The 17,156-nt window shown below is 50.1% G+C and overlaps 1 protein-coding gene and 1 long non-coding RNA gene across 2 annotated transcripts in view; one reads left to right on the forward strand and one right to left on the reverse strand.

Moving 5' to 3' along the window:
- Csk (C-terminal Src kinase) overlaps window positions 1-6,302 on the reverse strand; it is a 24,436-nt gene extending 18,134 nt beyond the window's left edge. The window contains exon 1 of the mRNA XM_048417226.3: window positions 6,100-6,302. The gene's annotated coding sequence lies outside the window, so the exon portion shown is untranslated. The remainder of the gene's footprint in view (window positions 1-6,099) is intronic.
- Window positions 4,016-10,880, forward strand: LOC125388880 (uncharacterized). The gene is made up of 3 exons (XR_007228345.3): window positions 4,016-4,256; window positions 9,594-9,754; window positions 10,613-10,880. It is a non-coding gene; the product is annotated as an uncharacterized LOC125388880 (long non-coding RNA).
- Window positions 10,881-17,156: the final 6,276 nt, after the last annotated feature.

Here is a 17,156-nt window from a genome sequence, read left to right on the forward strand (position 1 = left end):
GGGGACGTCGCGCCGGCCGCCGGGGGCCGCCCCGGGCGTTCGATCGCGGCCCGCGGGGGTTGCCCGCGCCCCACACCCCGGAGGCTGGGCGGCCGGAGGCTGGCGGGGCGGGAGGGACGGCTGGCCCGGGGACGGCCCCGACGGCGGCGCGGCCCGGGTTGGCCCTGCTCGGACCCCACCCCGGTGGGACCTCCCGGAGCCGGGTGCGGGGTGGTGCGGGAGCGCAAGGAAGGCGGCAGGCTCGTCGGCGGCGGCCAACCTCAGCTCGCCCGGGCTCCGATGGGAGGAAGCTCGGAGGCCTGGCGAGAGGAAGCGCGGCCCGGATCCTCCGCCCGCTGTGGCGCGCCTGCGCGAGGGGGCCTGCCCGGCGCGCAGCGGGGCGTGGGTCGGCGCCCTCTGCTGGATCTTGGAGGGAATGCAGGGGGGTGTGTCTGCGCTCACGCCCTGCCCCCACTAGCTGGCCTTGGCGAAGGCTTCCGAAGGTCTTTCCAGAGAGCCACCAGCTCACTAAAACCAACTTCCCAACCTTCTCTAGGCGAGTCTCCCCTGCTAGGGTGGAGGCTAGGCCTAGACTCCTCCGTGGCAAAAGCATGCCTGTATTTATTCCTTCACAAACATATCCTGGGGGCTGAAATTACCAGGGTCCCTGCTCTGGAGTCCACTTCTAAAGACCTCTATTTCTGTCAAGTTCTCAGTCGGGATTGGGGCAAATAGATTCTCGCAAAGAACACACTGATAAAACGAAAATGTAGTGTACAAGGTCCACAGGAAACAGGAAAGAAGGGTGCACGGTTGACTTCATAGAGCTGGGGGAGCAGCGTGCACAAAGGCAGGGAGCAGTGAGAGCTCCCGGTGGCTTCTGGGGACTATAAATAGTTCGGCAGGCAGGCTGCGGGTGACACTGTGGGTAGGGGAGAGCGGTGGGAGATGGGTTCCTGCAAGCTACTGGGGCGAAAGATCCAAAGAGCCTCTCACTGGACTTTCTTGAACTTTACTTTTGGCTTGGAAACCGTAAGGAAGTTGTTAATGGCTATGTCACATTGGATAAGTTACCTAACCTCTGTCTGTCCTGTTGCATTGTTGTTTAAAAAGATGAGCAAAAATAATGCCACCAACTTTGTAAGGTTTTGTGGAGAGGAAATGAGTTAATAGCTTTAAAGTGCTTGGTACACAGCGGCACGTGGTGAGTCCTCAATTAAACCCGGACTGTTATTATACACCATTGTTAATGAGGATTCAGGATCCTCCCTGAGCAATTTGCTCTTAGCTACAAGAGCAGGCAGTGCTCAGGCACGAGAGGGGCACAGGACAGAAGTAGAGCAACAGAGAGAGAAACCAGAAGCTCCGCTGGGGGCTCTAGGTGTTAGCATTGTCCCAGGACCAGTACTGAAGAGCAGCCAGTTGGGGGGGTGGGTCGATTCTTCAGGTGGAAGAAGTGAGGCCACTGGCACAGAGTTGGAAGGTTATACAAAGTAAAAACGAAGGGGCAGTCAGGCAGGGCTACACAGAGAAACCCTGTCTCAAAACAAACAAACAACAACAACAAAAAAGGACAGTAGAGAGTCCTGTAAAAGACAGAGTTGAAGACTGCACCTAACTTCAGGTGAAAGGAGCAGGAGCTGGGTATGCTCAACCCCCACCTCCCCTCCCGGAGACTACAGATTAGCCCTCTGACCCAGCACGCCCAGTACCAGTTTGCTTGCAAGGAACCAGTTCTCTAGGGATACTCACAGAGGAGGCATCCAGCAGATCTCAGAGCTAGGTGTGACATAGTGGAAAAAAAGCCCAACCCAGGAATTTGGGGACCAAATCTCGGTTAGATCTCAATTTAAGAGCTGTGTGGCTGTGTGACTTTGAACTAGTTACTTAAGGTCTCTGAGCCGTTTCCTCTTCTGTAAGATCAGGCTGAGAGCATACCTCTTTTGTGAGAGATGGTGTGGATTCAGCAAGATAACAAGCCTGGAGGGATGGTGCATGCATGCGTGCATGTGTGCATGCATGCGTGTATGTGTGTGTGTGTGTGTATATGCACGTACGTGCTTGTGTGTTTGTGTATGCACACACGTGCTTGTGTGTTTGTATATGCACGCACGTGCATGTGTGTCTGTGTGTGTGTGTGTGTGTGTGAGCACGCGCGCACATGACTTTGCTTTCTTTCCTTTGAGGTTAAGATGGAATGATAATATGGCCCCAATTCGGGGGTGGGGGTGCTGCTCAGCTTGAGGGGAAGGCTTTAGCAGCTTTCAAAAGCCTTCTGGAAGGGGGAGTTTGAGAGATTGATACCTCCTCTGTCTGAATTAGTTGGTAAAAGAGGGGGTAGGTGGTGGGGAGGCTGTGGGGACTTGCGGGAAAGCCCTGAATTAATATCTAAATCTTTGCTCCAGTTTTACCACCAATATATCTTCCTTTACCCATAAACCCTCTCAGCTGTCTCCCTAAGTGAGCTGGGACCCAGAATGTGAACTTTGGAATCAAATAAGCCTGTATTTGAGTCCTGGCTCCACCTCTTCTCAGTAAAGTGAAGAGGGGGAAAAAAGTTAACCTTCCTGAATTCCAGGCTTTGGGAATTAAAGCCTGAATTGGATACTGCAAGAAAGAGCTAACATCCAGTTCATCATTCATGCCCTCGCTTCCTCTCAACAAATATGGAACAACTGCTAGCCGTGATCTTCATGCTGGAGATGAGTCGGGGGGAGGGAGTGTGTGGGGGGGAAGAACACCATGATTCTTGTCCAAAACAGAAAAGGAAGAAAGAAAAAAACTAGTCTGATCAGCCACAGTGTTTGGAGACCATGTGCACCCAATGGACAGAACCAAAAGCCATGAAGAGGAGGATGGAACTGGGGGAAAGGAGCGGCCGTGCAGTGAGATGCTCAGCAGGAAAAGAGCCCTGGCTCCCCAAAATCGGGACTTTGATTCCTGGATCCCACGACAGGAGAGAACAGACTCCTCTGACCTCCACAGGCACATTGTGGTATGGGTGAACCATGTGAGTGTATGTGTGTGTGTGTGTGTGTGTATTTAAAAAGGCCAGTAAAGGGGGTAGTGCATCATTCATTAATTAAGGTTCAGGTTGTAGCTCACTTGGTAGAGTGCTTGCCGAGCATTCATAAAGCCTTGAGTTCCATCCCCAGACAGCATGAAGTGGACATGGTGACCCATATTTGGAATCCCCAAAATGGGATGTTCAGGCAGGAGGATAAGAAATTCAAGGTCATGCATGACCTCAGAGGAAGTTCATGGCCATTTTGGGCTCCATGAGATGCTACCTCAAAACAAAACAAAAACCATAACAAAACCACAAAACTCAGCCAAGAGTGTGTTGTTGCATGGTCCACATGGTGAAGAGGGCCATAGGTCCTGGCAAAGCTAGCAGGTGGAGGGGAGTAGACAGGCAATGTCTAGGGTCTGCTGTCCACGAGGAGAGTTTATGAAGAGCCTCATGACCCTCTGGTGTAGCCCAGCTCCTGAGAGAGGGTGAACTCATCGAGCGGGGTTGGGGGCTGCCAGGAAGCACTCAAGTGCACAACTTTAGTTAAACTGAGTCTGAGTGCCTGTAATATACAGATATATCAAGTCGGCACTTAAGATTAGTGTGCCCAGACTGGACCATTTGTTCTCCGGTGTTGAGGCTAGCTCCAGGAGAGTGGAGAAAAAAAAGAAAGTCTGGAGAAGGGGAAGAAAAGGGCGATGGAGCCAAAGACTTCTGGCAGCTTTTGGGGGAAGGGACCAGATGGCCCAGCTGCATGCAGAGCTGGTTGGGGGGAGGGTTGGGTGGTCCAGAGCTTATAGCACTTTTATTGGAGTGTGTTCCCATGGTTGCCTGGCAGGGAAGGGCCTTTGCTCCTCTCTGTCTCTTCCCCTCCCCCAGCTTTTATGCTCAGAGATGATAGTTTAGAGGAGCTGGTGTGAAGTAGCTTGAAACTCAGCCACTCTGGGCGTCCCCCAGGGCAGAAAACAGGAAGCCAAGATTAAAGACAGATTTCCAGCCAAGTCTCCTACTTCCTGCAGGGCAGGTGCCCCTTGCAGAGTGCACAGGAGCTAGACTATAAGCTGAGCGCAGAGCAGAGCAGAGGGCCTGGGCTGACTTCCCTAGAGGTGGGAGCCACAGGCACCTGCCTAGGTTGTGGTTGCCTCTCCAGCTTTGTTCCAAGGCCTTCACCTCTTCATCTCCCTCAGCAAGGCCTTGTGGGGATAAACCTCACGCACGCCTAATGAGGATGGAGACAGGACACAGTAGCTGGAGCTCCTGGAAGGTAGGGGGACCGAGAAGGAAGAACATGGGCTCCAGGGTCACTCAGACCCCCTGCGTGAACCCTGCTGCGGGGCTCCACTAAGTTAGAAAGGATGGATGAAAGGAAAGACATAGTGGAGCAAAGATGGACGGCAAGGCGGTCACAAGGACCAGGCCAGTGCTCCAGGCCCCTAGTATGTAGGAAAGGACAGAAACCAGGAGAAAGCAAGTGGCCACAGTGGCTTCTGTCGTCATGGCAATGCCTGGGTTGGCGTGGCTGATGTTCACAGACGCCAGAGGAGCCAGGACCCAGAGGCCTAAGGTGGGGGCTTCTGCCCTCCAGGTGACCCTCCCCCACTGTGCCACAGAATACCCCAGCTCCTACTTTCCAATACTGCCAGTGGGAGGAAGGGCCCATGCCTGAATCCAGAGATGTCACACTGTTAACCTCCTTCTTGAGACTGGAAGTTCATCATGAGTATCAAATGACCTAGGAGATCCAGGTTCTGGGGATGGCCTTGCTTTTGACTTTCAGTTAGTCTTTCTACTCTGGGCCTCAGTTTCCCCACCTGCATATCTAAGCATTAGATTTGGTGATCTGTCGGCAATCACAAGTGGAGGGTTCTGCAGATGGGCATGGGAGCTACAAGTTACCTCCAGCTCCTGTCCCCTGGAGACCTAGGGACCTCTTCTTTTATTCACTCCACATCACTGCCAGGCACCTTATCATTGATGATGATATTTGTTTATGGACTTAATTTACTTTTGAGACAGAATCTTACCTGTCTCAAACTGGCCTTGAACTCCCTCTTTATTACTGGGCATGGCCTTGAACTTCTGATCCTCCTACCCTACCACCCAAGGGTCTGGATTACAGGTACGGGTCACTATACCCAGTTTATGTTGTCTGGGGATCAAACCCAGGGCTTCGTGCATACTAGGCAAGTACTGTGCTGACTGAGCCACCCCCAGCCCAGCAGTTAGTTCTGTTTTTACAGTGAATCTCCTGATATAGTGTTATTACTAGCCCTGTTTTGCAGAAAAGGAAACCAAAGAGAGATTAACTCAGTTGGTCATCAGATCTCTGATAGGGAGGAAGGGCCGGGGTGATGTCTTGAAGCTCTGTTTTAGCAGCTTCCTTGTTTGAGGGCTGACTTTCCCCTGCCCAGCTATGTGACCTTTCAGTTGAAGTTTCTGCAATACAGGGGCTGGAACCCAGGCTCTTTTGCATGCGAGTCATGTGATCCACTTCTGAGTCGTACTCCCAGGCCAACGCTGAGGCTTCAAAAAATTACTACATTTATTTTTTTGGTGGGGGATGGGAGGCATATGAGTGAATACTTCCTGAGAGTTGGTTCTCTCCTTCTACCATGTGGGTTCCACGGATAGAATCCAAGCACTAAGACTTGGCAGCAAGCACCTTTGCCCTCTGAGCCCTCTCAGGGAGCCAACCCTGAGCCTTTCTCATCCTCAGGAGCCTATTTCAACGAGAGCAGCGGCAGCATTGAGGGGGACTTGGGCTGAGCACTCTGGCCGAGTGTGACTTAGTTCAAAGCTCTGGCACTCATTGGCAGTTAAATGGTTTTTTTTCCCCCCTCTCGCTTCTGGAACAGCTTTGTAGTTAGCTCTCGCCGCCTGCAGTCCTCTCAGGGATCTGATGGCCTCTTGCATGGTGGGGCCGGAGCTTTTGTTGTTGAACCCACAGCGCCACAAAAGCTGAGGAACTGGAAAACCTTATTCATCCATCCACTCTCCAAATACTCAGACGGTTGCTACACTCTCCAAGACACTGAATGGCTGCTACTAGGCGGGGCTAGTGCACCCCTGTTTCTCCCTCCCAAAGCCACTTGCCGGTCGGTACTCACCCCTTCATGCTGTCCCGAGGCCCCAGCGATGGGATGTTCTTTTTTTGAAGGACTCACCCTACTCAGAAATCCCCGGGCTCCGCCTGCTGATTGGAAGCCTCTCTGCTGCTGCCCTTGCTTGCTCAGGGGACTTCTTGGGTGAATAGGGGGAAGGTAAGCAGAGGCCCTGGGGTGCTAGGCTGAAGGAAGGCTAGCTATCTATCAGGGTGGGGTAGGCAGGGTGCCTGAGGGGAGGAGCAGGGGCTTGCTTCAAGCCCAGCTTTTGCAAATCACATGCAAAGTTCAGGAGGTCTACCTGCTAGACCCGGTGTGACAACACGTGACAAAACATCTGTCCTTGTCTGGTCAAGGATGGGGTGGAGCTGTCAGAAGGGAAACTCCACAAAAGCCAGGCTGTGGATGTTTCCTGGGAGTGGGAGTTGAGGTCTAGAGGGACCTGTGTGTCATTCCTGCCACAGGTCTTAGGACCCCCCTCCCCCCATCAATCGAGGGAAGAGTTCCATGTCTGCCTTCCTTCCTTTTGTCAATCTTCTTGAACCCTAACTAACCTCATGCCTTCCGGAAGCTCCCTCCTGTCGTGCAGATAACCTAACCTGAGACTTTCCACCCTGATCCCTAGGGCCATGTTTGGCTCCCTGGGCCTGAGCTCCCAGCTGTTAGCAGCTGGTCATCTGTTGTTGCTCATATATAGCTCCGCTCCACCAGAGGGCCAGTGAACTCTGAGGGGTACCCTCAAAGAGAAGGCAAACTTGCCTGTCAGGAGAAGGGACTGCCGAGGGCTGCAGGGTCGGGGTCTTCCCCTGTGCCCGAGTGAAGGACTGAAGGAAAGATGGATATCTGAATGACTGAAGCACAGCCTGGGAGGAGCTGGTGGTCCCCCATGTTGGTGCTTCACGGCAGCCAGTATGAGGACACGGAAAGAAGGGAAACTGAGCCACAGGTACCAAGGATTTGGAGATTATTCCCCCTGGCAGCTGAAGTTGAGAGGCCAGGGGCCACATCCTGTTCAAACTGCACTGGAGGCCTCATCTGTGGTGCCTACCACCTCTGCAGCGTAGTTCTGTCTGCGGCTGCTTTTATGAGCAGTGGATTTATGTGTTCTCTGCTGATGTTAGCAGAGGTGACTTTCTGTTGTCACTTAGAACCTGGCCGCTATCCCCTACGCTATCCCCTACGCAGCCCACCCCCACGGGGTGAGGTTGTAGGAGACGTGGCGACATCTTTGGTGACAAGTGACAGGTTCTCTTTCTCCTCCTGTTCGTGGTACTGGGAATAGAGCCTGGGCCCTCACACATAACAAGCAAGGGCTCTGCTATTTAGCTACATCTCCACCCTTCTTTGAACTTTTATTTTAATTTATTATTTTATTGTATGTACACAGGTATTCTGCCTGCACGCATGTCTTCCCACCACCTGTATGACTAGCGCCCTTGGAGGCCAGAAGAGGACATCAGATCTCCTGGAATTGGAGTAATGGTTGTGAGCTGCCATGTGGGTGCAGGGAATTGAACCCAGGTCTTCTAGAAGAGTGGCTAGTGTTCTTAACCATTGAGCCATCTCTCTAGACCCTGAACTTTCATTTTGAAAGTATCTCACTAACTTTCCCAGACAGGCCTTGAACTCATTCTGTAACCCAGGCAGGCCTCGAACTTTGAATTCTTCTGTTTCAGACTCCTGAGTGACCGGGTCCTGATCGACACCAGGCTTCCCTTAGATTTGTTGTTGTATTGAGACAAGGTTTCTCTGTGTAGCCCTGGCAGTCCTGGAACTTTCTATGTAGACCAGGCTGACCTTGAGCACAGAGATCTACCTGCCTCTGCCTCCCAAGTGCTGGCAACAAAGAGGCGTGTGCCAGCTCACCCATCTTCTTCATAGATTTTTTTTTTTTTTAAATACACCTGCCTGCAATCCAGCACTAGGGAGGCAGAAGTGGGAGGAGTAGGATTCAAAGTCTTTCTCGGCTCCATTTAGTGAGTATGAGACCAGCCTGGACTGCAAGAGACTATCATAAACAACAAACGAACTAAACTAAAAGCAAATCAACCCCACACAAATCCAACAACTAGTAAAAATGATTATATCAGCAGAGTTAATGATAATATTACTGGCGTTTTGAGACATTCTCACTCTGTAGCCCCAGGCAGCATAGAGGTTTGCCGTGGCTAACAAACTTGTGGCCGTCCTCCCAAATGATGGCGTTATTTTTCAAGGGGAAATGCTAGAGCCACAGCTGTGGACGATAAATACCAGTGTCCACTTTTTGCGAGCCGCCGTTACTTTTCTCCTGACTTTTGTTAGACTCGGGTTTGGTCTCTGAGGGCACAAAGCGCTACTCTCGTCATATATGAGAGGCAACAGCGCCCTCTGGTGCCCAAAGCCCAGACTCACAAAGGGAAGGACAGGAGCCGGAGCCCCAGGAAAGTCAAAGTCACATGACTCTACTCCAGGGCGCTACCCCAAGGGCTAGTCTGACTCCGCACACCTGTTCAGGAAAGTTAGGGTGTTAGGAGCCTGGAAAGACGCTGTCGCAGAGTCAAGAGCATCAGGGCCTGTACTGACCGGAGCAAATCTAGATGAATGAGGGCAGAGTGCAGCTGGAGCAGAAAGGGGATAAGGCCATTTCCAGAAAGTTCGGCTGCACTAATCATACCTCCACAGAATGGAGGGAACGCACATTTCCATAAACCATATGCCTGGCCATAGGAGGGCATTTTTAGCGCGGTGTTTTGGAGCGGGACAGCCAGTGAGCACATAGGTAGCAGGAGACCCTGAATTCCCTTCCTTGGCCTGCTCCCTGACCCAAAGGCAACCGCCATAGTGGCCCCTGCCAGCCGCGTTACTGATAATCCCAGATTTTTCTGAATGAGGACGGGTGAAGAGGGCGTTCCGGATGTATTACGTCTCATTTCATTGGCATTCTTCAAGTGAGAAGATAGCATCTCGGAGGGAATGGGAGGAGGGGAAGGAGCGGGAACTTGGATTGTGTATATAGTAAATAATTTTTTTGTTTTTGATTTATTTATTATGTATACAGTGTTCTGCCTGCATGCCAGAAGAGGGCACCATATCTCATTACAGATGGTTTTGAGCCACCATGTAGTTGCTGGGAATTGAACTCAAGACCTTTGGAAGAGCAGCCCTTAACCCCTGAGACATCTCTCCAGCCCAATATTTTTTTTTTAAATAAAAAAATTAAAAGAAGGGGACTGGAGAGATGGCTCAGTGGTTAAGAGCATTGCCTGCTCTTCCAAAGGTCCTGAGTTCAATTCCCAGCAACCACATGGTGGCTCACAACCATCTGAAATGAGGTCTGGTGCCCTCTTCTGGCCTGTAGGCACACATGTAGACAGAATATTGTATACATAATAAATAAATAAATATTTGAAAAAAATAAAAAAAAAAATTAAAAGAAGAAGGTAGCATCTAGATCGTCTTTGTATAATGAGGTTGATGTACAGAATTGCTCAAACCCTGACCTCTTTCTCCTGCCCCAGGACGAGCGTCTGATAGCAGCTGCAGAAGCCAGAGCCACCGTTTGCTGGATCCGCTTGGTAGAGAAAGGCTGTGAGCTGGAGGAGAGGGGTGGCTGCCCATTCATCATAAGGTAGCCATCGGTGCCGGCAGCCTGCTGGAAAGTGTGGTCCTGGGCCAACAGGTGAGAAACGGCAGAGAGGTACCAAGGGTGGGTTAAAAGGAGACAGGCTTTGTAATCTGCTCTAAGCATGCTTTTTAAGGTCTGGTCGGGGCATTGGTGCCAGACTTGGGTGTCTTTTACTCTCAGGGAATTCTTCAGGAGCAGCTCAAGCTAGCCTAGGATCAGCTCTGTGGGCATTAAAACAGACAGACAGACAGACAGACAGACAGGCCAAAAACACAGGACTGGAGAGATGACTCGCTGGTTAAGAGAAATCGGCTGAGGACCCCAGTTCAGTTCCTACCACTCTCATCAGGAGACTTGCGAATATCTGTAGCTCCAGTTCCTGGGGTTCCTACACTCCTGGCTTCCACGGTAGACACTGCACTTGGGTGTGTGCATTCCTGCCTGTAGAAACACTCACATACACACGGTTAAAAATAATGAAAGTAAATCTTGAAAAAAAATGTAAAAACCTACCTCTTACCTCAAGGTGGATAAGAGATCGTGTCTTCTGGCCTGGGAACGCAGACTTAGGTTCCCTCAGGGTCCATGTTTCAATGTGGCAGGAAGTTCTATGAAGTTTTTCTGTAGTAACAGAACTAGGTAAGGCATGGGCAAACGCACTTTTCATGTAGTGGGTAGATACATAACGTGGACGGTTACGGCGAATTGAGACCTCTCTGCTGTAGGTCGGTGAAAGGTGGGGATCTGTTCATACATTCCCAAAGAACCCACCTCGTCGTGATGTTAGATCACACCTGGAGGTGGACAGCAAATGACTGTTCAAAGGGAAGGCTCAAGATGGCCAAGATAAAGTGCAGCTGTGATTTGGGCATGCAACATTCCAACCAAATGCTGAAATTTGAATCAGCTCAGCTTTTGCAGGTGCAGCTTCTCTCCAAGGGTTTTGTTCACGCTGTCAACTCTGAAGATGACCCGGATGCCATCGTAGCCCAAGACTTGCCGCTCTGCACCTCTGGATCCACCTTCTCAGTGAGCAGAAGCAACATGTGCAAGGGTTCAGTGGGAGCAAACAGCAGGAGAGCCAGCCCGGGGCAGGCGCCTGCACAAGGTATTTGCCTCTAGAGGCGACTGGACGCTAATTTGGAATTTAATTCCCCTGAATATACTCTCTCTGAAAGGATATGTGAGTGTGTGATGTGGGATTCCCCTCGGTATGCTATGAATATGTTTTTATTACCATTGGTTATTAAGAAAGCTGTGTCGGCCAATGGCTTAGTAGAGTAAAGCCAGGCAGGAAAGCCAAACAGAGATATAGAGAGAAAGTGGGCGGAGTCAGGGAGCCTCCTTGTCGCTGCCAAAGGGGGAAGATGCCAGCTGCCAGCCAGAACCTTACCAGTAGGCCACAGCTTCGTGGTGATTTACAGATTAATAGAAATGGGTTAATTTAAGAGGTAAGAGTTAGCTCGAAATATGCATAAGCCATTGGCCAAACAGTGTTGTAATTAATATAATTTCTGTGTTATTATTTGAGTCTGGGCAGCCAGGAAATGAACGAGCAGTCTCTGCCTACAAGTGTGTGTGTGGCCTCACAGAACTGGTCACCCCTGTCTCTGCACCCTTGCACACCTGTAATATTACTCATTGCTCACCTGTCATTGTAGGTAAGCAAACAGCACGTGTATCCCAAGTCAAGAATGGGTGTGCATCAATGTTTCCAACAGCCCCAGCACCGGAAAGATGATGGGCCAGGAGTGGGGTACACATCTATAGTCTCAGAACTTGACAGGTTGATGCAGAGGGATCGATAGTTGGAGGTCAGCCTGTATTACATATAGTGTAACCTTGTCTCAGTAAAGCAACCAAGTGGGGTGTGGTGGTGCAGACCTTTAGCCTCAGCATGCTGAAGGCAGAAGCAGGAGAATTTCTGTGAGTTTGAGGCCAGCATGGTCTACATATTTAGTTCCAGGACATCCAGGGCTATACAGAGAGATCCTGTCTCAAAGAGAGAAAGAAAAAGAAAGGGAGAAACCAAACTAAACAGTCAAAAATGACAAACAAGCAGTAACGGTGGGGACCAGGGAAGGTGGCTCGGGGGGAAAGAGTGATGGCTGAGCAGACGTGAGGACTGAGTTCAGCACCCCAGCATTGCGATCACTGTGATCCCAGCACTCCTGCAAAGATGGGTAGTGGGGACCAGAGAATCCTTGGAAGCTCATGGGCCACTAGCCTGGCTCATGGGATGCAGAGAAAACAATAAGGAGACCCTGTCTCAAACAAGGTGGGTGTCTAGGTCTGATGCTCACGGCTGTCTTCTTATCTCTGCATCCGTATCTTACGCACATAAAACCACCGGTGGCTCAGCCCTGAAGGTAGTCCTCAGAGGCATGAGAAGAGACATGGCAGAAGGAGCTGGACAAGGAACAACTTTCCTCCCTCTGCTTCTTCTCCTCCTTATTCTCATTCTTTTTTGTTGACTTAGTAAGGTTTATTTATTTTATTTATGTGTATGAGTATTTTGCTTGCTTGTATGCCTATCGTGTGTATGTGTGGTATCTGTGGAGGCCAGGAGAGGGCGTCAGCTCCTCTGGAACTTGAGTACCAGTCGTGAGGCACTATGGGGGTGCTGAGGATAGGACTCTGGAAGAACAAGCCAAGGCTCTTAACCCCTGAGCCACCTCTCCAGCCCCATATTCTCATTTTTCATTGTGTTATTCTTGTTCTTCCTCTGTGGCTTTTTAACCCTTCCCCCCACTGGGTGTTTTCTTGGGTCTTGGGAAATGTTAATGTGTATGGGTTTTTTCCTGGTTAGTGTGTTGGGGTTGGAGTGAGAGGGGATATGAATAGGGCTTGGAGGAGGGGAAGGTGCAGTTCAGGACATCCCGGTCAGCAGTCAGAAGGGCCCTGAGGACTCTGGTCCTCCATGTTCCTGGGGCTGATGATGGTTTGTGTAGCTAAGTTATGTAGTTAGTTGGTTCCAAGCTTTACCCTGAGATGCTCAGTGTCAAACCCAGGCCAACCTGAAACTTATTCTGTGACCCGGCCTGGTTTCTAGCTCAGAAACCCGAGTCCTCCTGACTCAGCCTCTCAAGTGTTAGGATTTCAGGTGTGTGTCACCACACCTGGCTGGACAAAGAATTTCAGTTTCAGGTGGGTCTGAAAAAACAGTCCAAGAAACGATGCAGATAAAGGTGGGGTTGGGCCCATGTTATGGCCATCATTAGTAATTTCTCTAGAATTTATGGGGCGGAAAGACTTGAGATTTCCCTTGAAGCTGTATTTGTAACACAAACCACTTTCCGCCTGATTGCCTCGTTTGGGTGGGTTCTGTGGGTCAACCGCTAAGGGAAACAGTTTTCCCAGACAACCACAAGGGGGCGGCGCAGACCACACTCTCAGTGCTACAGTCCAGACCAGTGGAAGCTAAGGGCAGAGCTTGGCCAGGAAAGGCAGGACCCGGCAAGAAAGGGGAATAATAAACCAGCAGTTTAGCTGGGTGTTGTGGTGCACATCTTTAATCCTAGCACTTGGGAAGCAGAGACAGGCAGATCTCTATGAGTTCAAGGCCAGCCTGCTCTATATATGGAGTTCCAGGCCAGCTACAGCTACATAGTGAGTCCCTGTCTCCAAAAACAAAAGGAAAACAGCAGCTAGGGAAGAGTGAAGATGGAGGGTTTTCTTTCTGCCCACAGATCACGATCTTGATTCTATTTGCTTGTTTATAGACAGGGTCTCACTGTGTAGTCCGTGGCTGACCTAGAATTGAGACTGCCAGACAATCTCTGCCTCCTGAGCCGAGTGCTGGGACTGAAGGTGTGAGCCATCATGCCTGGATGAAGTCCCTCAACCTCCATGGGGAGACAGAGGCAGGATCCCACCTCAGGGCTTTTTCTACCAATTCTTCTTTGCCCAAATCGTCCGTGCCTGGTGTACCATACTTCAGTGTTAACCCATTTGGTGGAGTGAGATGATGTCTCTCTGATGATGTATGCCCAGGGGCTGCCCAGGACAGACCAAGACAGAACTGGCTCCATGTGCCTCTTACCAGCTGTCAGTCATGAGTGGCAAGTGAAGGAGTAAGGTCTCAATGTCCAATTCTTCCTACCTTGGCTCTGGCCAGAGTGGAGACCTAGGTCGCCTGGTTAAAGATTGGCCAGGTGTGCGTGAGAAGCTCAGGCCAACTCCAGTCCATGTGTGGTCAGATTGATCCTTGACCATTGGATGACAATCAATAGGTCAGTCCTGAAACTTCACAGGAAGCTGAACCTTGCTGACCTTGGGTTGGAGAAGTATGGCAATATCCGTCATTGCCTCTGAGGGTTTGCACGTGCTGCTATGGTACCCAGTGCATCAGTCCGTGCTCTCCAGAGGAACAGCAGTGCTAGAATGAATACATATCATGAAATGTGGTTGACTTAGACAACAAGGACTAAGTAGACACCAGCAAGAAGCGAAGGTGCAGCCGGATGTGGTGGTGGTGGTACACACCTTTAATCCCAGCACTGGGGAGGGAGAGGCAAGAGGATCTCTGTGAGTTTAAGGCCAGCCTGGACTATAGAGTGAGGCCCTGTCTCAAAATCAACCAACCAACCAGTTCCACAAAGTCAAAACCCAAACAAACAAAAGAAGTGAAGTCAACAGGAAAAACAGTGGCTTCTTTTGTTTTGTGGCAGGTGTTTTGGCTGCACGCATGTCTGTGCATCACACGCTTGCCTAGTGCTCCAAGAAGCCAGAGGATCTCTTGGAGCTGGAGTTACAGTTGTTAGCCATCACGTGGGTGCTGGGCATCAAAAGAGCAGCCAGTGCTCTTAATTGCGGAGTCATCTCTCCAGCACCGCCCCCACAGGCCTCTCCACCAGCAGCCTTCTGCCAGGTGCTGCCTATCCACTCCGGGGCCATGCACAGATGCGTTTCTTAGTTGTTTCCAGATCCAATCAAGTTACTCAAGATTAACCACCAAAGGTGCCCCCCCCCCTGCACAACAGTGGTTAAGGCCCAACCACTTTCTGATTGAATTTGAAGCCTGCTGATAGCTCATAGCTGGCGAGCTCCTAGGCTCTGATGGGATCACTGCTACTGTGGTTTTGCTGAATGGATGTGTAGTCAAACTGCCTTCTACATGTTTGTATTTATGTCCATGGATTAGAACTCTCCCCACTTTGATGAGAAAAGCTTCTTTTACAGTGGGCAGCAGTCAGTACCGAGACTTAGAACTGGTCAAAGGGTGAAGAGTAAGTGACTGTTAAACGCTCAGCCCCAAATGTCTCATTTGATGTGAGGTTGTATACATGTAAGACTGGTTCATCTGCGTCAACCGTTTGAAGGCTTGGAGAAGAGGAGGTGGAACGTCTGTGAGAGCTGAGGCCGTGATTGGGCGCTGCTCCCAGCAGCTCTGATCGCCTGACCAGACCAGGCCAGTCAATGCTCAGTCATAAATGGGAGAGGGGATCATGAGGCCCCATCCTTTTCTGATGTTGACAGTCAATGGTTCCTGGAGGAGGCAGAGACATTTTCCCTAGCGGTGTAGCCACTTGTAAGTTTTCCAAGCTCATGGAAGAAACCCTAGTCAAGAAACCCTAGTCAAAGTCATTGGAGCATGTACACACACACACACACACACACACACACACACACACACAGAGAGAGAGAGAGAGAGAGAGAGAGAGAGAGAGAGAGAGAGAGAGAACAAAACAAGTAACCCATGAAATCAGAAGGAAGACTGGCAGAGAAGAGGAAGGAAGTCAGTGGGAGTCGATGGATAAGAGAAGGTAGAGGGTAAATATGCTCCAACACATAAAACACGCCTATGACAATGTCATAGTTAACACCTGTTACCGTGTGTGACTCATATGTGACACAAAACATTAGCTATCATGTTGTAAGGAGCCGCTTGTTGGCTCCCGGCTGCTCAGCCCTGAAATAATCAAACAGAGACCATATTATTTAAAACAGTGCTTGGCCCATTAGCTCTAGCTTCTTATTGGCTAACTCTTACATATTAATTTAATGTATCTCCATTAATCTCTGTATTGCCATGTGGCAGTGGCTTACCAGGTAAAGTTCCAGCGTCTGTCTCTGGCAGGGCTACATGGCTTCTCCTCACTCTGCCTCCTCTCTCCTATCATTCAGTTTAGTTTTCCCCTCCTACCTCTGTTCTGCCCTGCTATAGGTCCAAAGCAGTTCTTTATTAACCAATGGTATTCACAGCATACAGAGGGGGATCCCACATCACTATCATGCCCAGGGAGTCTTCCACTTGGCTAAAGGCTCTGGAACATGGTTCATGCCCCTCAGACTGGAGTCATGCCTCTTCTCTCAACAAGGAGTGGAGAAGAAGGTCACTGCTCCCTGCTCTCCGAGGGCTGGGTTTTCCTCCTCCTTAGTGGCCTGTCTTGGAGCAGGGGCTTTCCTGTGGAACTTGGTCCCCTTTTCCAATTTGAAATATCTAGGACTGGGATATGGCCTGATCAGTCTTGGAATCCTGGGGCATCAGTCTTTAGAATGAGATTGCCCAGGGTTAGAGGTGTGCCCTTCTGAGTCTAAGAGATGAGCTGGTCTCCTCCTGTCTGGAGTTTGCCTTGAGGTTTGAAGATAGGCAGGTCATAGACAGATGGAACTCCAGAAAGGGGCTCCATTGCTCCAGAGTTTATCACAGGTTGGCCCTGCTTTCACCTCTTAAGCATTATTATTATTACTTTTCTTTTAAGAAGATCTATCTTATTTTCAAAATGTGTGTAGTTGTGCGGGTGTGTATCTGTGTCCATGTCCGTGTGTCCGTGTGTCCGTGTGTGTGTATGTGTGAGTGCTTACAGAGTCAAGGTGTCTTGTCCTCTGGACATGGAGTTATAGGCTGTTGTAAGCTCCCGATGTGCATGCTGGGAAAGGAAACTCCAGGGGAGCAGTATCTGCTCTAAACCACTGAGCCATCTGTCTGGAACTTTGTATAGATCTGACCAAAAGCTAAGCAGTATACTACATGAAGAGGGGAGGTTGTGGGCAAAAACATCCACCACAGTCTTTCCACTTCCTCTTCTGCTAGTCTCCAATCAGTCTGTACGGACATTCCATTCAGGGCTGAGCATTTCACAGTCACTTTGACCAGTTATTAGGAGCTCCAACAATTTTTTAAAAATATATACTTCCCAATATTAATATTTTTCAAAGCCACAGACAACCATGATATGGCTCTCTAGGCTGTTAGTTCAAAGAGGACTAACCTCTTTGGAAATAAGTCTGGCTCCTTCTTATTTCAGAGAATCATAATTTTTAGGACATATTTGGTTGGAACTTTCTGAGTCTTAAAGAGAGCAGAAATGAACTGAAGGAGCAAGCGTGCAGATGGAGCCTGACATTGTGACACAGGCCTTTAATCCCAGCCCTTGGGAGGCGGAGGCAGGTGAATCTCTGGGTTTGAGGCCAGCCTGGCATACTGAGTAAGTTCTAGAACAGCCAGTACTAC

This window comes from Myodes glareolus, chromosome 4, assembly GCF_982192425.1.
Source record: "Myodes glareolus chromosome 4, mMyoGla1.1, whole genome shotgun sequence".
Classification (NCBI taxonomy): Eukaryota; Metazoa; Chordata; class Mammalia; order Rodentia; family Cricetidae; genus Myodes; species Myodes glareolus.